The sequence below is a fragment of the Sander vitreus genome, chromosome 8 (genome assembly GCF_031162955.1).
Source record: "Sander vitreus isolate 19-12246 chromosome 8, sanVit1, whole genome shotgun sequence".
NCBI classification, from domain to species: Eukaryota; Metazoa; Chordata; class Actinopteri; order Perciformes; family Percidae; genus Sander; species Sander vitreus.
The window spans coordinates 34,974,272-34,998,142 of NC_135862.1; the positions used below are offsets into that span (position 1 = coordinate 34,974,272).

Consider the following 23,871-nt stretch of genomic DNA (forward strand, 5'->3'; position numbering starts at 1 on the left):
TGTATTTGGTAAACCCTAAAATTGCATGTGGCCCCAGCCTGGCCCCTCCATTTGAAATGGTCTAAAACCACCACTGAGTATTTCATAATAGAAATAGGCAGGCTGCTGGATGTTTTCTGGGACTGCATCTGTTGTCTGCAGACAGTGCACACTGTATGTGATATGTACTTAAAGGCAACAGGATACATGCACACTGCAAAGTGAGTGGGAGGAACATAGGAGGTTAATTTGTCGTTGTCGTGGAGGAACTGGGGGTAAACAGGGGCCCAGCAATTCATTTCCAGGGGCCTCCTATCAGGATACCTTAATAAGTAGAAGACTGAAACTATAAAACAGTACAAAAAAACAACACATTTTCACCTACATAGTTTTGCAAAAGGAATATTGTTATGAGAGTAGACAGGACTTTACACTTGTAATTTTCAGATTGGTGTATTTATGGTTGCTCTCACTATGGATCCATTAAACAGAAGGTGCATTTTATGCTCCCCTTAACAAATAGTAAAACTGAAAAGTGGTCTATGGAGTTTGTCTAATTTAAGAGAGAAACAAAATTACAATTTCATCCAAAGCATGTTCCATATTTAGTTACTGTCTGAAAATACTTTGTGTGATTTAAAACCCAGTATTTATTTTTTTTGTTTTCTTTACTTGACCTTGTTGAGAAACACATAACACAGGATGTTAAAAAGACTTCAGGTTGTACTAGATCGCCATCTGCTGGACATTTCAGTTAAGTTCAGTTCCAGTTTATTCAAATAATATACACATACAGCTAATGGCTAACAAACTAATAAAAACATATTTGATTAACATCTGTTGAAGCCATCACAATAAACCAGAGCAAGTTGACCAAAACATTCCCAGCAGCAGAACTCCCACAGCATATAAAGACAAGGCTTCCATGTATCTGCAGTTAGGTGTTTTATTGGAAATCATATCAGTAGCTGACAGAATCTGTCTATTTTTCTATATTTCTCCTTGTGTTTTCTCCTCTTTCTCTCCTTTCTCAGCCTACATGAAGCCGACTGTGGACATGTCATCATCATTCATACTGGTATACTGATGACATTGCTTTCCATTCTGCAACAACACACACAGGCCAAAAGCTTGTCTACGGCCCCTTTCTTCATGAAAATATACAGAACTAAGTCTGCAAGAGGACTCAACCTAACACAAAAGACAGGTCGGGGAGAATGTTAATATGTGAGTAATGTGAGAATACTTTTAAACTTCTCAATATCAAATTGTTGTAGGGCATGTACTGCAGCATGTACATTACCAGTATCAGGAACAAAAATTCCAAAAATGTGTCATTTTTCATCAGCTGGGAAGATAGAAGCAGACAGGGCTTTGAGGGTCCCACCCAGGAAGAATGTGAGCAGTAGGAGTGGAAGGAGCAAAAAGACATGGCCGATCGTTAGCATGTCATCAATTCTACTGATAAATAAAGTGAGCGCACAGAGAGCAGACAGGGCCCAGGCCATGACACAGATCACCACAGAGCTCTTGATGGTTCGTCTGCAGCGGTACCACACTGGGAGACCATGACCAAATACCTATAGTACAAGATAGACAGCTTCAAAATTCTATAGCCATACAACGGTCAGACACAGAAGTAGCTCCACACATACTGGATAGACAGATACCTTTCCAGGGCGATGCACACCATGAAGCCAAGACTAGCTGCCAGACTATAGAGGTAAATAAATGCTAAGATATTATATATTTTCTGGCTCTCAGGTCGTGGCACTTCAGCGATCATGAAGCAGTACTGAAGGAGGTCAGAAAGGAGAAGGTTGATGACGTAGATCGGAGCAACATGATCCTTTCGCACCTGCAGGAGAAAAACATTGGTCAGAGTAAAGAAAGCAAGTTGTAAACATGTTCTGAACTTCACCTCCTTCAAAATATGGGATGTACAGTCCAAACTTACTACCTTAATGTTAAACAACCTGTATTTAATATACTGACTATATAACATTTACCTGTGACCAGTTTTTTCCTTTTCTTCTTTTCTCTGCAGTGAAAAATGCAGGACTTTGTGTATACAATATTACGCTGTGTGCAAAATACTTTCAAATTTTTGTTTTGTTTTGGGCTTTATAGTCTTAAATTGATAGGATAGCTTGATGACAGGAAAGGGGAGAGAGAGGGGGGATGACATGCAGCAAAGGTCCCCGGGCCACGTTTGAACCTGGGCCGCCCACTGCCAGACATTTAGGAGTGGTATTTGATTCAGATTTAACATTTCACCCACACATCAAACAACTTGTTCAGTCCTGTTTCCTTTAATTAAGAACCATCTCCAGAATCAAACCCATGCTTTCACACGCCGACCTGGAAAAAGTCATTCATGCTTTTATCCTCTCCAAACTTGACTACTGTAACTCCCTCCTTTCTGGCATCGAAGTGTGCAATAAAGTACTTACTTTTGGCCTTTAATACTTTAATTAGCACAGCCTACTGTAGTTTATTTGGGGCGTGTGATCACACACGCGAGCAAATCTCTCTCCCCAAGGGCATTCAAGCTGTTCAGTCAGTTCCAAATCCAATCACTACGAAACAGTTATTGTTCTTCTTTGCAGGCAATGGATTCTTAATTATTTTGAAAGAGCGGCATCCCTCTCTTCCATGATTCATGGTAAAAAATCTCAGTGCATGTGACAAACTGACTTTTGATGACTTAAAATGGCTCTACTCTGTCTGTCTCAACCTGACTCGCCATATACACACTTTATTGACTAAAAGGATGTCTACATGACTTCTGTTTTGACTCAAGACCATGGGGATAAAATTCAGACTTGTTGCTTATTTTTCTTCTAAACTTGATCCTGTTGCAGCTTGTCTCCCTCTGTGTCTATGGGCAGTGGCTGCTGTCGAGAAATCTGGTGAGATCACGTGACATTGTGGGTTATTGTGACCTCACTCTCATGGTGCCGCGTGCTGTTGCTGCATCCTGCACACACAGCAGAAATCTCAACTCTCAGCACAAAGATATCACACCATTTTGCTTGACCTGCCTAACATCACTGTAAAGAGATGTCATGTTCTTAATCTTGCAACTTTATTTTTAACTCCAGCAGATGGAGAGTCACATGACTATTTCCATGCAACTGAAGAAGTGTGTACACCTAGGCCAGATCTCACTGATCAACCTGTTCACACTAACATATCTGCACCAGTTTCTACAGGAAATGCTGCTGTCATCCAGTGTGGATTGGTCTTGATATGAAACCTTGTTTTTAACATGATCTCTTTCCTTTTTATGCTAAAAGAGCACACGTAAGAGACCACATGGCCACCACACGTGGGTTTTCCACTTTTACTCAAGAGTTTTGCAAAAATGCATCATTCAGTGGCTGTTTATAAGCCACCTGCAGGCCATCCACCACAGGACAAACCAATTTGATCATTTGATGATGGATTTAGATGCTTAATTCATCCCTAATATGCACACATTGCTATATTGGCAAGTATTAAAAATGTCATATTTAGCTTATTATAGACATTTTGCTCTAACAAAGATATCCAAAATGCTCATATGCATCAGTGTTAATTCCATGAACTGTATATAAAGAGGGGTAACACATCTCCTGTTGACGCACATTTGTTTTTGGTCGTATTGTAGCATGGCTCCGGTGTAGATTGCAAGCTTCATAAAGCTCTTTTGATCTTATTTAGTAACCCTAAAATTGTTTTAAATTAGATATGTCAATCAGTTTACTTTTACATTACAAAACTCTTCTAAAAAAACACTAAATCAACACCTTCTCAGGGTCAATAAACTGTAGACCTCTCCTGTGGCATTTAGTCCACACTTTAGTAAACTACGGCTGCCCCCCAGTGTCACACACTGGTTGCCAATGAAATGGCTCCAACAACTAGCCTAAGTCTACTATACACATAATACACAATTCTCCCTAACACTTTGGAGAGAGTAGGTAATATAGATATGAAGGCTAATTGGTCAATAGTTAGTCAATCGTTTTTATCACCAGATTTAATTTTAGAATCTTTTCATTTTAGGTGCAGACCCACAAAGTAGAGAGAGAGATTGAGAGAGTAAACAAGAGGCTCCACAACTTTATTGACGATAGCTCTAAGACTTTTGCTACATCTGCACCAGCTGTAAGGAGCTTTTCATAGTCATTATGATTTTGAACAATTCACTTCTGTCAGTTGGCATCAAAAAGAATTATTTCAAATAATTGCCTTAAAGATATTGTCTGAAAGTTGCACCTTTTGGTTGATGAGAACAGCCTGAGACTTGTTAAGATGCTCCTTCTGTAATAAACATGCAAATTAAATGTTTAGGAATAAGACAGCGTGGCGGCTTAATGAGCTCAGTGAATCAAAATGTATCTGCTCTGCTTCTGTGATTAAAGGATAATAATGATAGACATTTACTTACAGCTAACAAACTAATACAAGAATATTTGATTTATATCTCTCGAAGCCATCACAATAAACCAGAGCAAGTTGACCAAAACATTCCCAGCAGCAGAACTCCCACAGCATATAAAGACAAGGCTTCCATGTATCTGCAGTTAGGTGTTTTATTGGAAATCATATCAGTAGCTGACAGAATCTGTCTATTTTTCTATATTTCTCCTTGTGTTTTCTCCTCTTTCTCTCCTTTCTCAGCCTACATGAAGCCGACTGTGGACATGTCATCATCATTCATACTGGTATACTAATGACATCATTGCTTTCCATTCTGCAACAACACACAGAGGCCAAAAGCTTGTCTACGGCCCCTTTCTTCATGAAAATATACAGAACTAAGTCTGCAAGAGGACTCAATCTGAGAAACCCAATAGACAGGCCCCAAAGAGTTTTAATATGTGAGTTGTATACTTCTAAACTATCAAACACTGTCAAAATGGTGTTGGGCAGGACCAGCAGCGTGTAAATTAGCAGCACCAGGACCAAAGTTCCTACAATTCGTCGTTTTTCATCAGCTGGGACCGAGGTGATAGCAGACAGGGCTTTGTGGGTCCTAACCAGGAAGAATATGAGCAGTTGGAGGTGACGGAAGAAAAAGACAATGGCGATGGTTTGCAAGACGTTATATATAATACTGATAAATAAAGTGAGCGGATAGAAGCAGACAGGGCCCAGGCCATGACACAGATCACCACAGAGCTCTTGATGGTTCGTCTGCAGCGGTACCACACTGGGAGACCATGACCAAATACCTATAGTACAAGATAGACAGCTTCAAAATTCTATAGCCATACAACGGTCAGACACAGAAGTAGCTCCACACATACTGGATAGACAGATACCTTTCCAGGGCGATGCACACCATGAAGCCAAGACTAGCTGCCAGACTATAGAGGTAAATAAATGCTAAGATATTATATATTTTCTGGCTCTCAGGTCGTGGCACTTCAGCGATCATGAAGCAGTACTGAAGGAGGTCAGAAAGGAGAAGGTTGATGACGTAGATCGGAGCAACATGATCCTTTCGCACCTGCAGGAGAAAAACATTGGTCAGAGTAAAGAAAGCAAGTTGTAAACATGTTCTGAACTTCACCTCCTTCAAAATATGGGAGGTACAGTCCAAACTTACTACCTTAAAGGTGCAATATGTAGTATAATCACTATATTGAAATGACTATATTTAAAATACAAAAAATTACCACAATATGTCACCATCTATTTAGGGCACATGCTAAGTTGAAATACTATCTTCTCTGACAACAATGCTAAAGCTAGTATTTTCTCCTTTGAAATTTTGACAGCCGGGTTGCCAGACATGAAACGAAAACACGCAAAAACAACATGCTGCAGCCGTGGTACTAGCAACCAGAAGAACAGAGATGGATTCATTCTACTCAACCTAAAAAAAACATCTTCCCAAACAGTTGCATGACCAGAGATGTGGTAAAACACAGGTAAATATTGAAGACGCATTTAAAAGATGGAGCCAGCTTAGAGTAATGTCAACATATGTGTACTCACATTAAATTATATAGAGTAATCAAGTTAGTTGCTCGCAAAAAAAAGTTAAGACACAGCCGGTGACATGATCCCAACTGGTGCTGGCTAACGCATGAGCCAAAAGAGGGAGTATTTTGGAAGTGACAGAGGGAGGGGACTATTTACCATGCACCTGTGAACAGTTCTTTAGTTCTTTTCTCTGCACCGAAAAATGAGTGCAATAAAGTACTTTTAATTGAAGGCCCCTTTTAACATTGTCATCATTCCACCAGAGCAGTCAGAGACATTTATAAATTTTTCATCAAACTCTCTTTTGTGCTGTCAAAAATATCAGAAATGACACTCTGGTCAATCACTGTGGAACAAGACAAAGGCCCAGATTTACTGCAGCTTTTGCACCTGTATGTGTTTTTTTTTTTAAAGATATTCTTTTGGCATTTTCCAATCCAAATTTATTTATAGAGCACATTTAAAATCAACAGTTGACCAAAGTGCTGTACAATCAAAAAAACAAAAACATAGAAAGAACACAATGAACACAAAACATCAAAAGGACAACAGCTTAATAGCAAAATGATCGTAATATTGAAAGGCAAATATTGTAATGTGTTAAAAGCCTGAGAATAAAAATATGTTTTTAGCCTGGATTTAAAAACAGTGTAGGAGCTAGTCTGATATGGAGAGGCAATTGTACTACTGCAAAGGCGCGGTCTCCCCTGTTCTTCAACCTTGTTCTTGGGACCACAAGGAGCAAATGGTCAGCTGACCTGAGACATATGGTTTCAATAAGTCAGAGAGATAGGTTGGAGCTAGCCCAGTAAGTGCTTTGTACGTAAACGATAGTATCTTGAAATCAATTCTGTGTGCGTGGGTTTCTTCCCACCATAAAGACATGCTAGGTAATTAGGACTACAGTTGAAAATTAGCTGACTACACACTGGCGCATTTACAGAAATGTTGATTAATGTGCGTTGTCCTAATCAAATAAACTTACAAACAAACAAGAACACAGGTTTTACAGGCAAAACGCAATACAGTCGCTTCCTAAAACAGAAAGGAAAGCTGGCAAAAAAATAGCCGACGCTGTAGATGCGTAAATCACAACTTATTAATATCACTTCCCCATCAGTCAGGCACAAGAACTGACCATAATTACGCTTGTGCTTTCCATAAACTGCCGTTGCTTTAGCCTATTATATTATCAGTTGCAACCCTGGCAGTGGGAAGCAATCGTTGGAGAAAATCCAAAATATAAAAACATAATTCAAACCGATGTGCGCATTGGCAACACACGGCTCAAGAAGCCTATACGTAATTCCCTCCGCTGAAAATCTATATCTTTCCTAAAAATACCCATCAGGGAATGTTAATGGGGGTTAACTCTAAATGTTTTAACCATAATCCATGGCTCCAAATTTGCAGTGCTCCACTAGATTGCCATCACCACACCCTCTACCACGCCTAATAATAATTAAAAGCTGCAAGACCACCTGAATGAGTTCCTTACAACGGTCTCTGATGTTCTGTCCTCTGCATTCAAACAGTCCACAGTAAATATGGTGACATGCAGTTGGTTGATTCAAATCTACACCTCCTCTTCTAAGGACGAGAGATAAAAATGGTCAGGCATGAATTTGCATTAGTCCTATGCGTTGCATTTACTGTTGGTTAGGGTGAACAGAAGGTGTTTCCATGCCTGCGCTGGTTTCATTTCTTAGTTTTGCCGTGCGCCATGATGGGAGAAGAGGCATGGTAGAGGGTGTGGTGTCAATCTAGTGGAGCACTGCAAACTTGGAACCAAGAATGAGGGCCATGGATGGATTATGGTACAATGGGCCCCTGGACACAGACATGTAAAAGGCCGGTCATTTTGAGCATCTTTATAGTTGATTTGCATCTCTTTTTGGTCAATTTAAGTATTTCTATGGTCATTCTGTGTTTCCTTGTAGCCTTTTTTAATCTCTTTGTGGTCATTTTGTGTCTCTTTGTAGTTGTTTGATTGTCTTTGTGATTATTTTGCATTACTTTGTAGTTTTTTTGCATCTCTTTTTGGCATTTATTAGTCTATTTGTAGCTGTTTGTGTCTCTTTGCAACTCTTTTGCCTCTCTTTGTGGTCATTTTGTTTCTCCTTGTAGTCATTCTATTGACTTTCCCATAAGGGTTCCAACAATGTTAAAAATAACTTCAAACATAGGCTAATTTGTGTTTTATGAGTGGTGAGTCAAAATAGTTTTCGGGATCCAAAACCACCTCTGCCTTAAGAGTTGGCGTAAAACCACAATGAGCCCACGTGTTCACAGGTGGAGGATACACTACAGATGATGTAGTCTATATCCACGACGTTCCACTCCCGGGATTGCTCCGTTGCCGATGGAAAATCATCTGGATTTCACTCATTTAGGTTGGATATCCGTTGCCTTGGACTTTCTTTGTGTTGTAATTCTAAACTCTGGTGGATTTGTGAGGACTATGGTTAACTGCTCCTCAGATCTCTGCAGGGTAAATCCAGACAGCTAGCTAGACTATCTGTCCAATCTCAGTTTTCTGCTGCATGATTAAAACTACTTTTGAACGTATACATGTTCCACCAAAACAAGTTCCTTTCCAAGGCTATTTAGCAGCACCTTCTGGCGCTTAGCACCGCCCAAGATGATTGTGATTGGTTTAAAGAAATGAAAAAAAACTTTAGGCACTGTACTGAAGGTCCAATTTGTTACTAATATTTTGTAGCGTTAGTATCCTGCAGCACATTTGATATATTACTGGTACATTTAAATAAGGCACCAACTCAAAGTTTTGAATGTTTTATTGAAATACTGTATATTTAGAATGTGTCTTGTAGATGTTGCAGCTATTGATTATAGACCGGGCCGGCCTATAATCAATAGCTGCAACATCTACAAGAGAAAACACATACACTCAGCCGCTAGTTTTGTTACCTAAACATATGCTCAGTATGGTATAATTGTTGCCTGATTTATTGAATGCAGGTTAACTGTTGCTAATTGTGCAATAGTAAAATACGGTGGCTGGGAAGTGAAAAGGAACATTACAAAGAATGAAACACTTTTACAAAGCTCCAGACAAATTTACATTTTGGAAAACATTTTTACCTACCATAAAACACAATTACATGGGCAAAACATTTTTACCAAGGACAAAACAAATTAACATTTTAGAAAACAAATTAACATTTTAGAAAAAAAATTATTGGTTAGTAGTTGGTGAGCGCGGTCAATTCGTGTTGTCGTTGTGGAGTATATGGCGAGAATGAAGTTTATGGTGACCGAACATGGACTGCGTCCGAGGGATGTTTTGTCCGTTTGTGACAAACACATGAACAGCTTAACGCGGTTTTGCTTTACGTGTGGTCGGTGTTTGGAGTTTTTAAAGGACGCGGACCTGACGGAAACATTGGAAAAACAGGGGACGTCTCGACAGCCGCGGCCAGATAGAAGCTACAGCGGGGCAGCTGAGTCCGTCTGCGGCTGCAGCCTGGAGCTCACTGCCCGTTCCTGGGAGCCAAAACCGACAACACGCAGCTGGAGGCTCAGGCCGTATTGCTGGGCCCGCTGGAGGGAAGGGAAGCCTGGGAGAACCAGCACCAGGACTGAGCGGAGCGGACTGTCACAACCTGCTGAAGTTTAAATCACAGGTTTCCTAAAGGGAGTCTGGCGGGACTCGGACTGTGGACGACGAAACATGACTTAAATCTCGTTAAATAAATAAATAAATACACACAGGAATAAATGAATCAATAGTGGAGGAGTGAGCCTGGACATTTCAGTCTGTTTAAACTTCACTTTGAAGCAGAAACTCTTAGTTCAGAAGGGTGAAGTTTCCATTTGTATTCATATCTGTGAACTGATTATTATAAATATTCTTTGTATTAACACATTAATTAGTCTCTTTGTCTTTTTGTTTAAAAAAAACGAACATCGCATGAGATTTTGACGATTTATAGTGATTTTATTTCCGTTAGACCTTTGCCTACATTGACGCTGATGCATTAAAGAGGAGTGCCTCCCCTGTTCCAAGATGGCGGCTCTATTAACGCATTCGTTTCAATGAACTGCCGTAGTCAAGGCATCTGTATATATCTATGCTCCACAACGACAACACCTCATCACTTCCGTGTCACTTCCGGTATGTGTCACTTTCCGTGAAGAATCTGTCATTTGTAAATTTGTTTCGGGACTGGTAAAAGTGTTTTGCGTCTTATTAATTTGTTTTTCTAAAATGTTAATTTGTTTTCTAAAATGTTAATTTGTTTTAGGTAGAGTATAGAGCGGCGCGCCAGAGAAATTTTGGCCGCACTAGCGCACTAGCACTAGTTTTCCACGTAAGAAATATAATGTGTGGCGGGAATGCGTGACAAAAGACCGAAATGAGTGACTGTCACCCTCAATGCGTGACACTTGAGAGCCCTGGGTTAAAGGTGCCCTGCCATACATATTTAATTACTTTGTGTTAATGTCTGAAGTTCTGCCATGGGCTCTGTAACATTTTTTTGTGGAAAAAAATGCCTTGGTTACCTTGTTTCAAGCCATTCTAACGTGGTATAGAAAGCCTGCAGGAAGACTCAGCTCGATTTGTGCCAGTTCTCACAGTTCTCATTAATATTCAACGAGCTAAGCTGCTTGACTCTGATTGGCTAACAGCTAGCAAATGAGAGCCTGGCTATCAGCATCCTTTATCCAGCGCAACTGGGCGAGCTCATGTATAGTAATGAGCTCAGGCAACATGATGTCAGACTGACCGGCTTTTGTAATTGGTCTGATTTTCTCCGCTTATTTCTTTTCAGTGGCTAGAGCTGACAGAAGAGGTACATTTTCACATTCACGACATAACACAAACACATATGGACCGTACATATTTCAAAAAAATACAAGTAAAAACGGTTTTTTGTGTGGCAGGACACCTTTAAATGTGAAAGGACTGCCTGTTTAGCCTGCCAATCTGCCGACTGTTGTCAGAATGATATAACAGGACAATGCCAAAATAAGTGCATAATGTCCTCTTCTACACCTGTTTTCCTCAGTTATTTTCCATATTTTTTAACATCTTTTGTTGGGAGAATTTTGTAAAATAATTATAAATATTTTTTATATTTTGTATTATATATTTATATTAAATAAAGATAAACAAATATTATGTAGTTTAGTTTATTAGCTGTACATAAAACAACAAGGAGCAAATACAAACCCAGTTTTGGATTGACATACATTATTAAAACTGTTAAAAACTAAACGACAATGTGTATGAGACCAAAACTAATAACAGTATTTTTTAATTAAATAAATCTGGGAAAAGGAAGAATTAAAGAAGAAATGAGATGAGAGAGAGCATGCACAATCAATACGAAATCAATAAATAATAAAAATAATTCCTAAAGACTTGCAATCCATTCTCATTAACAGGTTCATATGGCATCGTACAAAAAACTTATGCACAACACATCATATGATAGCTTATGAAATTACGGAGACCGCCAGCCAGTCACGTGATGACCAGTCACATGACAGTTAAGTTTAGCGGCCGTTACAGTTAAGTTTAGCCGACAAAGGTGACCGTCATGCGCGACGACAGTTAGTTGAGACACCAAAATGACTGGTTAATATAGAAATAAAGTTTGTGGTTTGGATTAAAATAAAACACAGACCCCCTTAAATATTACTCCTAGGACATAAACACCCGCTTTCCTGGGCGAAAGTCTTGTGTTTTCCCCTTAACTTGTTCCTGGACATAACTCCGCCCCCCATGCTTGAAAAGCCCTGTGTTTTAGGAACCACCTTTCAACCCCGACACAGATTTCTGCAGTCTTCTACAGAAGCAGTCAATGTGGTTCATACAGTAATAAATATGTGGAATACATACAATTAACTATTGGTAGCTATATGTACAAGTAGTTCATTAGAACAGCCTGAAACTTGTCAAGATGCTCCTTCTGTATAAAACATACAAATTAAAGGGTTTACTGAATAAGACGGCCTGGGAGGCTTCAATCAACTGAGTGAATCTAAATATATATACTCTGCTTCTGTGATTAAAGGATAAAGGATTAAAATGATAAGCACAACCAAAACTCAAAACGTGCAGATAAAATCATTCAAAATGAAATGGTAGGTGACAAAATCTGTCTATTTTTCTATACTTCTCCTTGTGTTTTCTCCTCAACTTCTTTCTCAGCCTACATGAAGCCGACTGATGGCCATATCGTCATCATTCATACTGGTATACTGATGACATCATTGCTTTCCATTCTGCAACAACACACACAGGCCAAAAGCTTGTCTACGGCCCCTTCATGAAAATATACAGAACTAAGTCTGCAAGAGGACTCAACCTAACAAACACAAAAGATAGGTACACAAGAATATGTGAGGGGTCTACTTTTAACCTGTTAAATACTGTCAAAATGGTGTTGGGCAGGAACAGCAGCATGTAAATTAGCAGTACCAGGACCAAAGTTCCTACAATTCGTCAGTTTTTCGTCAGCCTGGACCGAGATGGAAGCAGACAGGGCTTTGAGGGTCCCAACCAGGAAGAATATGAGTGGTGGGAGAGGAATGAACAAAAAAGACAATGTCAATGGTTTTTATAATCTCAATAAAACTGAAACATTGAGCGATAGGATGGAGAGCAGAAAGGGCCCAAGCCATGACACAGATCACCACAGTGGTCTTCATGGTTCGCCTGCAGCGGTACCACACTGGGAAGAAGATGACCAAATACCTGTAATACAAGATAGACAGCTTCAGAATTCTATAGCCATACAACGGTCAGACACAGAAGTAGCTCCACACATACTGGATAGTAGAGTTGTTCCAATACCGATACCAGTATGGGCGTACATCTCATCTGACAGTTGGGGGGGGACAATAAACATAACATTTCTGAAGAGCAATTTTTGAATTTTTGAAAGGAGCACAAATAATACAGCCACAATTATACTTGTAGAGGATATGTCTACACAGCATGGAGACTGTACCATTATACTTCTTTTCTTTTCAGTGTTTCTCTTGATTCAATGAAAAATAGTAAAATAAAAAAAATAATACAGTAAAATGTAGTAACTACCTCATCCAACCAAATAGCAAGACTTCTATAAAGACTTCTTATTAAATTAGCTGATCATAATGTAAATTAGTGAACCACTGGTAAAGCTCATCTGCTCACCCTGACAGCCACACACCTTCAATGCTTCTAAATTACAATTTACACTCTGTTGTTATTACACACAGGCCTGAAAAGGACACACACACACACACACACACACACACACACACACATACACACACACACACACACACACACACACACAGCTGCGACTGGTGAACAGGCAGTGACCCTGTGGTTCCCAACCCAACTCCCTACGGACTGAGCTACTGCCACCACAGTCTGGGAAACAACACAACAAATCATGAACGCCAGATGTCTAAATATGAGTCAGGTACATAGCTTCACCACACGGTCATATTATAATTATAAAATGATCTTGCGCCCTCCACATAAATATTAGGTTTCGTCTGGGACAGAGGATATACAGTATATTTAACTGCAGCAAACCCACTGATCATCAACTTAACATATTGAGCAAAACACAACTGGCGTTCTGACATCCGGCAGAACCTATCCTGTAAATGAACCGTCGTCGGGATCATGACTATAACTGTAATAGTCGATGGTGCTGTTGAAAAACGCAAGGAAAAACATCTGTGTGCTTCATTTCTCTGAGTAGACCGTTTTTTCTGCGAGGAGACCGCCAGCCCCGGGTAAGACAGAGATCCGCATCACGGTACATTACTGATATTACACAAACATATTAAACATTTATTATTATTATTATTATTACTTAATTATTCTGATACTCAAGAGAGGAGAGGATTTGTTTAGGAAGAATAACAACTTCTCTCCCCTGCCCAGAAAGCTGCGGAATGGGGCCTCGATGGGAGTATGAGTTGTAAATTAAGACTCTTAGAGACAGAGCAAGTGGTAGAAAGTGCAAAAAACTAGCGAGGAGTGACATTTATGACTGCTGTGAGGCCAGTGCATAATACTCCCTGTGAGGGTAGAAACTAAACATTTCATATTCTCTCTTGTCATGTAGATTAAGTAGAATAAAATAAATGAAGGTTTGGAAACGAGTCCCGCGCCGTTTTCAAGACGATACTCAGATTTCCTCCTCTCAATTTCCATAATCTGGCAGTGGACATAACCTGACTACAAAACTGTCTCCAAGACATCAAAAGACTGGTTGACTCAAAATGTCCTCCAGCCCCCAGCACCATACCTCTGGTACTGCTCCAATCACCTTTCTGCCTACATCAAGCCACATGCTGTTATATTTGATGGCGATCTAAATTTCAACAGACAGGTAAATTCTGTTGTCAGGTCCAGTTTCTTTAAACCCAGAACCATCTCCAAAATTATTTCCTGTCGCACTCTTATCTAGAAAGAATAATTCATGCACTTATATCATCCAGGCCGGCCTACTGTAATTCCCTCTACCTTGGCATTTCTCAGGCTAGCACTTCTCGGGTTACAACTAGTCCAAAACGCAGATGCTCGATTAATAACAACGATAAAGTAACAAGACCATTTCAGACAATTGTCTGATCTATGGGGGTATGAATGCTTTTTTTCTCTGCAGTCTGAGGGCAAGCTCTGGGCTCGGGACGGTCATTGAGGCTCCGTCTAAAACTCTGCCATTTCGACCAGCTGTTTGTGACATTTAAAATAAAATGGATTATGGATCATTTTATTTCTATAGTTTAAAGGCTGACTTTACCCGTTGACTTCTCTATTGGCTGTTGAAAAAGGTGACATCTCTTACGTTCTAAAACCAGCCTCTGCGACTTGAACAGCTGAGTTCCAGCAAAACCATCAGCTGGTTTGAGTTGACCTGAGAACCGGGCCGGTTCAGACCGCTGCAACTTTTCTCTGCAACGTTCTAAAATGGTTTCATCTCGTCGTGAATCTTTGGTCTGAACTGGGCTTAACAGAGCAGTAACATGGTACTCATATATTGACCTCCTGCTCAACATTTCCCATACCATGAATAATTTTCCAAAACAATAAGTCCCCAAATCCTATTTTAAATTCTTTCTAAGGATAATCATCAGTAATATTTCACACAAAACATTGCATAAAATACACTCTGTACAACATGCTTTGTCCTCAATGGAGAATGTATTTGTTAATAAATAAGGGCAAACAAAGTGATGGAAGGACTACATTTTTGGTTTCATTAATGAAAAACAAAGCCGTTTAGTCAAGGTAAAAAAGAAAAGAAAAACAAACTCTAGGCAACTCATTAAACACAAGTTATGTGCCTGGTACAAAATTATGAGAACTCCATCCATTTAAAATAAAAATACAAAAAATGAAAAGCTAAAGAACAAGGAAAACAATACAAACAATACAGAACACTTACAAACATTAAAGGGTAAACGTTTTTTCTTAATCTGAACCATATTTTCCTTTTTTGTGTTTAAGTGACTGATGGAAACAAAAACTTTGAAATGGATCTGAAGCAGATACCCTATAGCTTTCTTCTCAGGGTAATAATTTGATTTTTGATGAGATATTTGACTGCTTTCCACTCTCTATTTCCAAGGGCATAAGGTTCTGCCATAATAGAGCACTGACAAACAAACAAATTTTACTGAAACTTGGTTCATCACGATGTATTTTTAATGCCTTTTAATTGCAGCACATTCCTCAGGTGTCCATCTTCTTTCTGTTTATCTAAATAGGCATAAAAGAACACGTAATAGGTTTAAGAACTTTATCACATAGTAATGCAGTACAGGTTCGTTTCAAAGACAATAAAGGACTTTCCTAGCCTGGATGCCAGCCGAACTTAGCCCCGCCCACAACATTCGAGGTCGGGAAGTTCGACTAGAATCTGAGTATGATGATTTCAGGCTAGGACTTTCCCACAGTCACTGAGAAATATACAGGTCTATTCTCCAAAACAATTGTGGATGTTCTGTATCCTTGGCGACCTAACTAAATGAGTATCTTATACAAACAAACAATAGGCATGATACTGGTAATGAAACCTGGGTTCAATCCACCCTGTAAATAAGCTTTAAATAAGGTTGACTTTGTTGTTCATTTTTTCGCCCCTACCTAACCTGGGGTAGAACAAAACATTAACTTTTTTTTGTTTCATATTTTGACATGTCCCCATTTTAAAATGGATGGTCATTTGACTTTTTACTGCAAAAGTTCATCAAGAAACAGATGCACGACATAGGCAGAAAAGGGCTTAAAAACGCCTTGAAAACCAAGTCTGTCATAATGTTTAAAAGTAAGTGTTTTTCTCCTTCTGACCTGACATGTGGGCTTTTCTTTTAGGCATGCATCTCTACTGCAGCCTTCCAAACTGTTGGCTGTCATAACTACCATAGCAACGGCAAAAAGCTGACTGTAAGCCATAAACACCCTGATTGAGAAGCAGATTCTGATCACGTTGTATACATGTCCAAAGAAAGCTCCCAAAACCTGAATAATACTGGCATATCCCACGTCTTAAATGGTGTAAGCTGTTTACATGACCCATATCAAAATCAGAATATTGTCATATTCAGAATAATAGTGGAATATTAGTGTGCATGTAAACTTACTCAATGATAAACCATTTATATAAAATATATATAAATATTGTTTCTGTTTTCTGGAATACTGTGATCCTCATCTTGTGGTGTCTGTTTTTCCCTACTGTTTGCTGACCAGCAGCTGATAATGATTTGAGTTGATTAGGCCTACTGCTTCTCAAAGAAATGCCTCTTTTCTTTTTTTCACATTTGCCTGAGGAAGATCATGCAGATCCAAATGTTGTCTTAAAATGACAAATAAACTATTCAATTGCAGCCCAACAGTGTGCAGACCTCCTCTATACCCTAAAGTTACATATTATTCTTTTGAGTCTTAATGAACATTTCTTGCTCAAAAACACTTAACCAGGTGATACACAGCACTAAATACATGCTGTGTGTTACCTGGTGAAATTTAAGACAGTTCACCTTGTAACCTGATGTTTTCTGTTTTTCCTGGTTGAACAAGGACCCTTCCTCTCTAAGGGTCTCCAAACAATTAAATGTTTAAATATCACAATATAGTGCCACACCACATCATATCAATTTCTGGAACAAATTCTTTTTTTGATCAGAGCTGATTTAAAATAGTATGCCTGGACTTTGAAAAGAGTAGACTCACATACAGACATCTGTTTTATCATCCTGTACTTTATTGAGGGGACTTGCATTTATTTTTCTTAGTTTTTATTTAAGTCTAAACTGCTTGGGTCACACCATTAAGCTTTTTCATGTTTGGTTGAAAAAAAATATAACTGATGAATTGCATGAATGTTCAGTATGTTCAAATAAAGCTGCATATTCTGAACAATATAAAAAAAGGTTTTGACAATTTATTTACAAAATATTTGTTTGTGTTTGACGCTCTGAACCGCAGAAAGGCAATATCACGTCAACCACCTACATACTTTATATAGAACTATATACCACATATATACATTCTTAAAATAATTTAACCTCATTGTGTAAATTAATTTGAAACAGTTCTTTCCTCTTTGATTAACTGCAGTTTTCCAAGTGGCATCATCAATACATTTAGCACTGTGGACTTTCTGTAGACCTGCCAGGAGATGGCAGCCAAGGATCACAATAATCAGAACTCCTCCTGCATATTGTGTTCAGTCTACACGCTGAGTATGGTGGGAGATTTTGCGTAGTAAAGGATGACAGCTTTATTATCCATCCATGGACACAATAAATGTATTCTTTTCAGAATTTAGCTCCTATTGAATCCTTTGATTTAGATAGATAGGCATTGCATTTAGCTCAGTTGATCACATGTTTAGATTGGTATCACAAATATGTTGACAAGTAAGGAATTCCACATTATTGGATAGATTTAGTTTGTTTTTAGTTAGTAAGAAAATGACCTTTAACCTTTGGATCTGAGTGTTGCAGGAGACACAAACAGCGAGAGGAGTGTTGCGATGTCACTTTGTCCCATTTCTCCGTTAACTATATGTAATTATTGTTCTGCAATGTTCTGTGTGTGTGTGTGTGTGTGTGTGTGTGTGTGTGTGTGTGTGTGTGTGTGTGGACCAGGTCAGTGTGTAATTAGTGTTCTGATATAGATAGAACTGCTGTCTGCCTATAATTACTGCATAGTTGAGGTCCAATGTGGGCTTTACATTGGATATACTGTATATATATATGTGTGTGTGTGTGTGTGTGTGTGTGTGTGCATGTGTGTGGGCAATCACCAACCAATACAACAAGTTACTTTTAATTTGGAAGTTAAACATTTATTCCCAATTAAAGTGGCCTTGATTGTTTTCTGAACATTTGTATTCCAGGGAAATGTTTAAATAATAATAACATTCACGTTAAATATAAACTTTTAGGCCTCCATTCGATAGGTCAGCCCAGACATGACAGGGGAGAGAGAGGGGGACATGAACATGCAGCAAAGGGCTGCAAGTTCGGAACCGAACCCACCTAGGTGCCCTGAATCATAATTTTTTGAAAGAAACAAAGAAAGAACAATCATTCATTAAAAGTATGGATACAGACAAGTCCACTGCAGTATATGGACGTTCCCTCTTGGCAATTTCTTAAAAAAACTGTTAAAAGCACATTTGCAGTATTATTATGGGAAAAGACTTTAAAAGAAAATGTTCGTATTTTTCTATTTTTAAATGACCGGTAACAGAAGAACTTGGTAGGTGTTGCCCGATAGGAATGTGTGTGTGTGTGTGTGTGTGTGTGTGTGTGTGTGTGTGTGTGTGTGTGTCTGCGCTCGCACGCTATGAGAGGCTTTTCATTGTCTATGAGATGTCATATGACGTTGCATTGTTGACAACCTGAAGGGAGCAGAGGACAAAGGAGGACAAGAATGGAATAAAGTGGGAGAAGACACAAGGAGAATGGAGAGGAGAAAAGGAGAGAGGTAAGGAGTATAGGGCAGGAAAGGAGGAAAGAGAAGATGGAAAGTGAAGAGGGAAAAGTGGAGAGAAGAAAAGGTAGGAAGAAGGGAGAAGAGAAGATGGGAGGAGATAACCATCTCAGGTTGTCTATAATTACTGTTCAGATGTGTTGACTATATAATCACTGTGCACTAATACCCGTGTGTGTGTACGTGTGTGTGTGTGTGTGTGTGTGTGTGTGTGTGTGAGAGAGAAAGAGAGAGAGAGAGAGAAAGAAAGAGTGCTAATGTGTCAAAATGTCCTTCCCTATATATTATTAATGTCTTCAGAATTACTAATTACTTTACACTTGGTCTGAACAAGTATTGCGGGACCACAGACCTTCTATACATAACATGGAACATTGGGCAGAAGATGGTGGGATGTACTGTATATATATATATATATACACACACACACACACACACACACACACACAGGGTACTGATGTATGGGGTATTTGGTTATTAGGTATTAAAGTTAAAATCAAAGCCTGTTTTTGTTCCCATGACAGAAAGCTCACACAGGGTAATGGAGTGACACATATTCATAGTTTATTTACAAAGTGTATTAAAAAACACATGCAAAAGTACTAAAACAAAGAGGCAGGGATCACAAAGCAGAAGATGAAGCAGGGTCATAAAACTCACAAGAAGCACACTGGGAAAACTGGACCGCTGACCCAAATGGTACAGGACGAACTGGCACAGAAACCAGGGAGACAATTGGACACAGGTGCAGCACATTAAGAGAGGGGCAGTAATCACACATGGTGGAAGTGAAGTGAAATGAAATGAGACAAGACGGGGAGTATCAAAATAAAACAGGTAGTGGCAAAAACGTACAGAAATAAACAAACAAAATATGACCTTATGAGTGGGAGGACATGACATCCTTATTATGGTTGGCATTTTTTCAGAAATAGCCATTCAATATATTTACATTCTGTTAATCTCTCCAGTAGTGCACCATTGCTGCTTTGGATTCCGATTGATTCAGAATGTTATCGTCATGACAATATTAGCTACAGTAAAATCAAATAATAATGAATTGTTGCTGACATCATGGAGATATTATGTAGGATGGATATAGGTCTGGCTACACAGTTAATCCTGCAGACAGATATAAAGATATTTTTCCTTTATGCTCATTGTGTAAATCTGAAATATAATATTGTGTATATGTATTTATGTGCGCTTGTGTTAATACGTTTGTCACAAAATCTTGTCTGTTTGTTACTGGGCAGGATACAGTTGGTTTATCAGAGCTTTTTCATTGAAAACAGCTGCCTGCTCCTTAAAACATGGCTATTAGTGGTGAGAATGAATTAAAACAGTACTTGAGGGCCATAAAACCAAATTTGGATTAGGGCAGCTTTTTTAAATTCATTTTATTATACAGTTGGATATGCCAAAAGGTATTGACACTGTACATTATGGGTCTGCTTAAATAATGGTAAAGTCATTTATGTAGCACTTTTGCCAGGTACCAATTGTTTTCGATTGCCTTCACACTCCCAGGGTAACAATGCAGCATGTAATCCAGCAACACTGTTTGTAATTTTATGTCATTCTTATCAACCTCAATTTTTTAAAGCAAAGCCAACATTTTCTTCTGCTACTGCTTCAGTGCCTGAAATGGACCAGTACTCACCAGTACTGAGTACCAGCACTTCTGATTTTTGTCCCACATGAGGCCCTTACTTCTAATTGTTATTAACAATAATTTAAGTAGGCAGATATTTATACCAAAATTGGTTATATATCAGGATTTATTGGGAGAATCCAAGCAATTATATGTAAAACCCGACATTCAGCACCCCCATATAGGCTGAATGGAATGACCCTTTGTTTCATGCCCACATTTTCAGATACTGCTATGAGATTGGCATTCGAATCAGGCTCCTTACATTGAATCATGGGAATAGTCACCCTTATCTTATACCTTATATATCTTGTAGGGTCACCCCGACAAGATATACGTATGACTAGAAATATAAATATAAATATATATCCTATATAGATCATAACATGCAACTGCTGAATCACAGTACTGGCACCTTTTTTGGACCAATTCAGGCACTGTTAGCTGCTTCACATCAAAACTGATGAAAACATGGGGCGGCTTTTATTGTGAAGCAGTCACAGAAAGAAATGTGTGTGTACAAAACAAGGTAACGGTCTTTTTTGTCAGCAGATAATTTTATATTTTTTCCAGGAAGTAGGTCGTAATGGAATGGAACAAGAAGAAGCAACCACAGTGAGCTGTTAGAGTAGGAGGCGACAGGCTGCATATTACAACTTATAAATTACAACGGCACACTGCCTGCATGGCGTGGCGTGGCGTGGCATTTCTGTTGCGTGTCAGTTGCGTGGTGGCTGTGTGGCGTTTTCTATGTCTTTGTAGAAACGTGTCTGACGTGGCGCTGCTGCTGCTAGCCTTGTCTGTACACATGTATGTTTCCCACTGATAAAATGAAATAATAGTGTGTTCTTAACTTTATTTTTGTCAATCTTTTTTTTTGATTACAGCAAAGACAACGTCGGCAGTATTGACGGCAAAATAGGCTACAGAATATTTCATTCTGTATTGACAGGTGCAATATTTGAAAATCGATAATTATTTATTATTTTTTTAAATGACATTTATATCTGCATTTATGTCAAAACCTAGAGACTTTCAAACATCAAAGTGTCATTTATTAAATGTATTTGACATGACATATAAACATCTTTTCGTATTCTATTTTGCCTGGAAATGCTTCAAACACACTTGCGTGTGGCGTGAAAAATAGGCGTCTGTCCTATTTCTAGCATGCACACGTTTTCGTGAGACGTGTGTATCACGCAGGCAGTGTGTAAGCTCTAACCTGTTAACATGGGAGCCGAAATAAAAACGGACACGCCACGCAGCTGACACGCTCACGCCACGCAGCTGACACGCTCACGCCACGCAGCCAGTGTGCAGGAGGCCCAACACTTTTTTCTGTGCTATGCTGCTGTGTTGAAAACTACTCATGGTTGCAATTCTGATTGACTGACTTCTTTATTCAAACTGTAGAATAAACCCATAACCAAGGGTTAGGGTTAGGGGGTTTGTGTCTCCAGTGGCAATGCTGATGAACTCTGATGATTTTTTCTGGATCGGTTTTTGCTTTTCTCTTCACTTTTTCCCTGGTTGGTTAATAATCATGGGTTCTTAGTTGGTTTGCAAATTAAAAGAAAATCTGATTATAGAAGCTTGTTTTGTCCCCATTGACATACTCTTTTGGTTTGTGTTTTTTGTCCATGTACTGAATACTTTCCCACTCAACCAGTATTGACTCAATCAGTCTTTCGTGCCTTTTCCTTAAATGAAGAGGCCCCCCACAAGTATCAGTTTGGAGTGAGAACCCTCCAGAGCTTGTGTGGTTAAATGGCCCACTTTGACATCATGAAAAAAAAGCTTTCCCACTCTCAAGATTGCTGGTGAGCCCTTCAAATGAAATAATTTCTCTTTAAATCCATCTCAAACTGAAAGATGGCCTCTGTCATGTAATGAAAAGCTCAGACTTCCTCAGAAGCAATCACAGTCTAACATCATATAAGCTATCTACTGCCACACCACAGAGTGATGAGCCTTTTTAAAAGCCTGAATTGGTGGAGAGACTCCAGTACCATAATGGTAAAATTACTAGTGTTAGAGCTGTTTTTTATAAAATATCTGAATAATAAATATTACTTGGTCTCCTGGGTGAAAGTCCTGTGTTGTTTGACCCATCCACCCCCCCCAACCAACCTCCTTACGTGGATTTCCGTTCTTTCACACTACTCTCTACCGTTGTCGTGGTCGAGCTACTGCCCGGTGCGTTCCATGCAGACACTAAATGGTGATTTTTGCGTTGGATCTGACGCTGAGAGACACTGACCAAGCGTCAATATTTGACAAGTTGGGAGTGAGTGCGGGCTGAGCAGGCGCACCTGGTGGAATTTAGGGGTCAGAGCCTACAAACTGGTTAGTTTCTCTTTTAATGAAAAGTTATTCAATTCATCCAATCTTTGCATGTCATCATCCTGAACAACACTGAAGTACTGAAGGCCAACGCTGAGAAGACAAGCTAATGATTAAGGTCATGGTTTTCCACATCACTGAAGACAGTTTTATTTAGCTTCTCTTCCCGGCGGCTTGTACTGAAGTTGATCATATAGAGGACTGAAGGAGACTCCTACGCTCACTCACTCACTCACTCACTCACTCACTTGTCACAGTGACTGTAGATGGTGATTGAATTTTTTGGGATTTGGCTTCCTTCATCCATCTGCTTCTCTCACTGTCTCTGCCGTCAGTCACATTGATTGTGTGTTGAAGGTTTTTACCCTGTGATTTTTGCTCATTATCTTGACCACACATTGTTCTTCAGACAGCGATCTGATTACAGCGTGTGTCTGCGCTCCGCCTCGCAACAAAATGCTTCAAAACACCTTTTCATCTCCAAGAAAAGCTCCACTTCGCCTCCGGCAAATAAACACATTTATTGACAGCGTAATCACTCAGTGCTCTCTCAGTCTGCAGTGTGCACAGAGTCTCTCTCACACACAACATACACACACACACACACACACACACACACACACACACACACACACACACACACACACACACACACACACACATACACAGTGTGGAGAGGGGTCAGAGGTCAGCTGGGAGTCATAAGGTCTATGATTGGATGTTTACAAAGAAGTAGGCGTGCCCAGTTGGCCCCCCGCTAAACATCGACCCGAGGAGACACCTTCACTAATGGAGAGATGGAGACAGACAGACAGACAGACAGACAGACAGACGGACAGTAGAGAGACAGAGGGACAGACAGACAGCAGAGAGATGGAGACAGACAGACAGACAGACAGACAGAGGGACAGACAGACAGCAGAGA

The 23,871-nt window shown here is 39.4% G+C and overlaps 3 pseudogenes; all 3 read right to left on the reverse strand.

The window, feature by feature from the left end:
• Positions 1-1,014: 1,014 nt before the first annotated feature.
• On the reverse strand, positions 1,015-2,935 carry LOC144522770 (uncharacterized; annotated as a pseudogene).
• Positions 2,936-4,648: 1,713 nt separating this feature from the next.
• Positions 4,649-6,725, reverse strand: LOC144522771 (G-protein coupled receptor 4-like; annotated as a pseudogene).
• A 2,683-nt stretch (positions 6,726-9,408) lies between these two features.
• LOC144522772 (uncharacterized) lies at positions 9,409-13,035 on the reverse strand (annotated as a pseudogene).
• Positions 13,036-23,871: the final 10,836 nt, after the last annotated feature.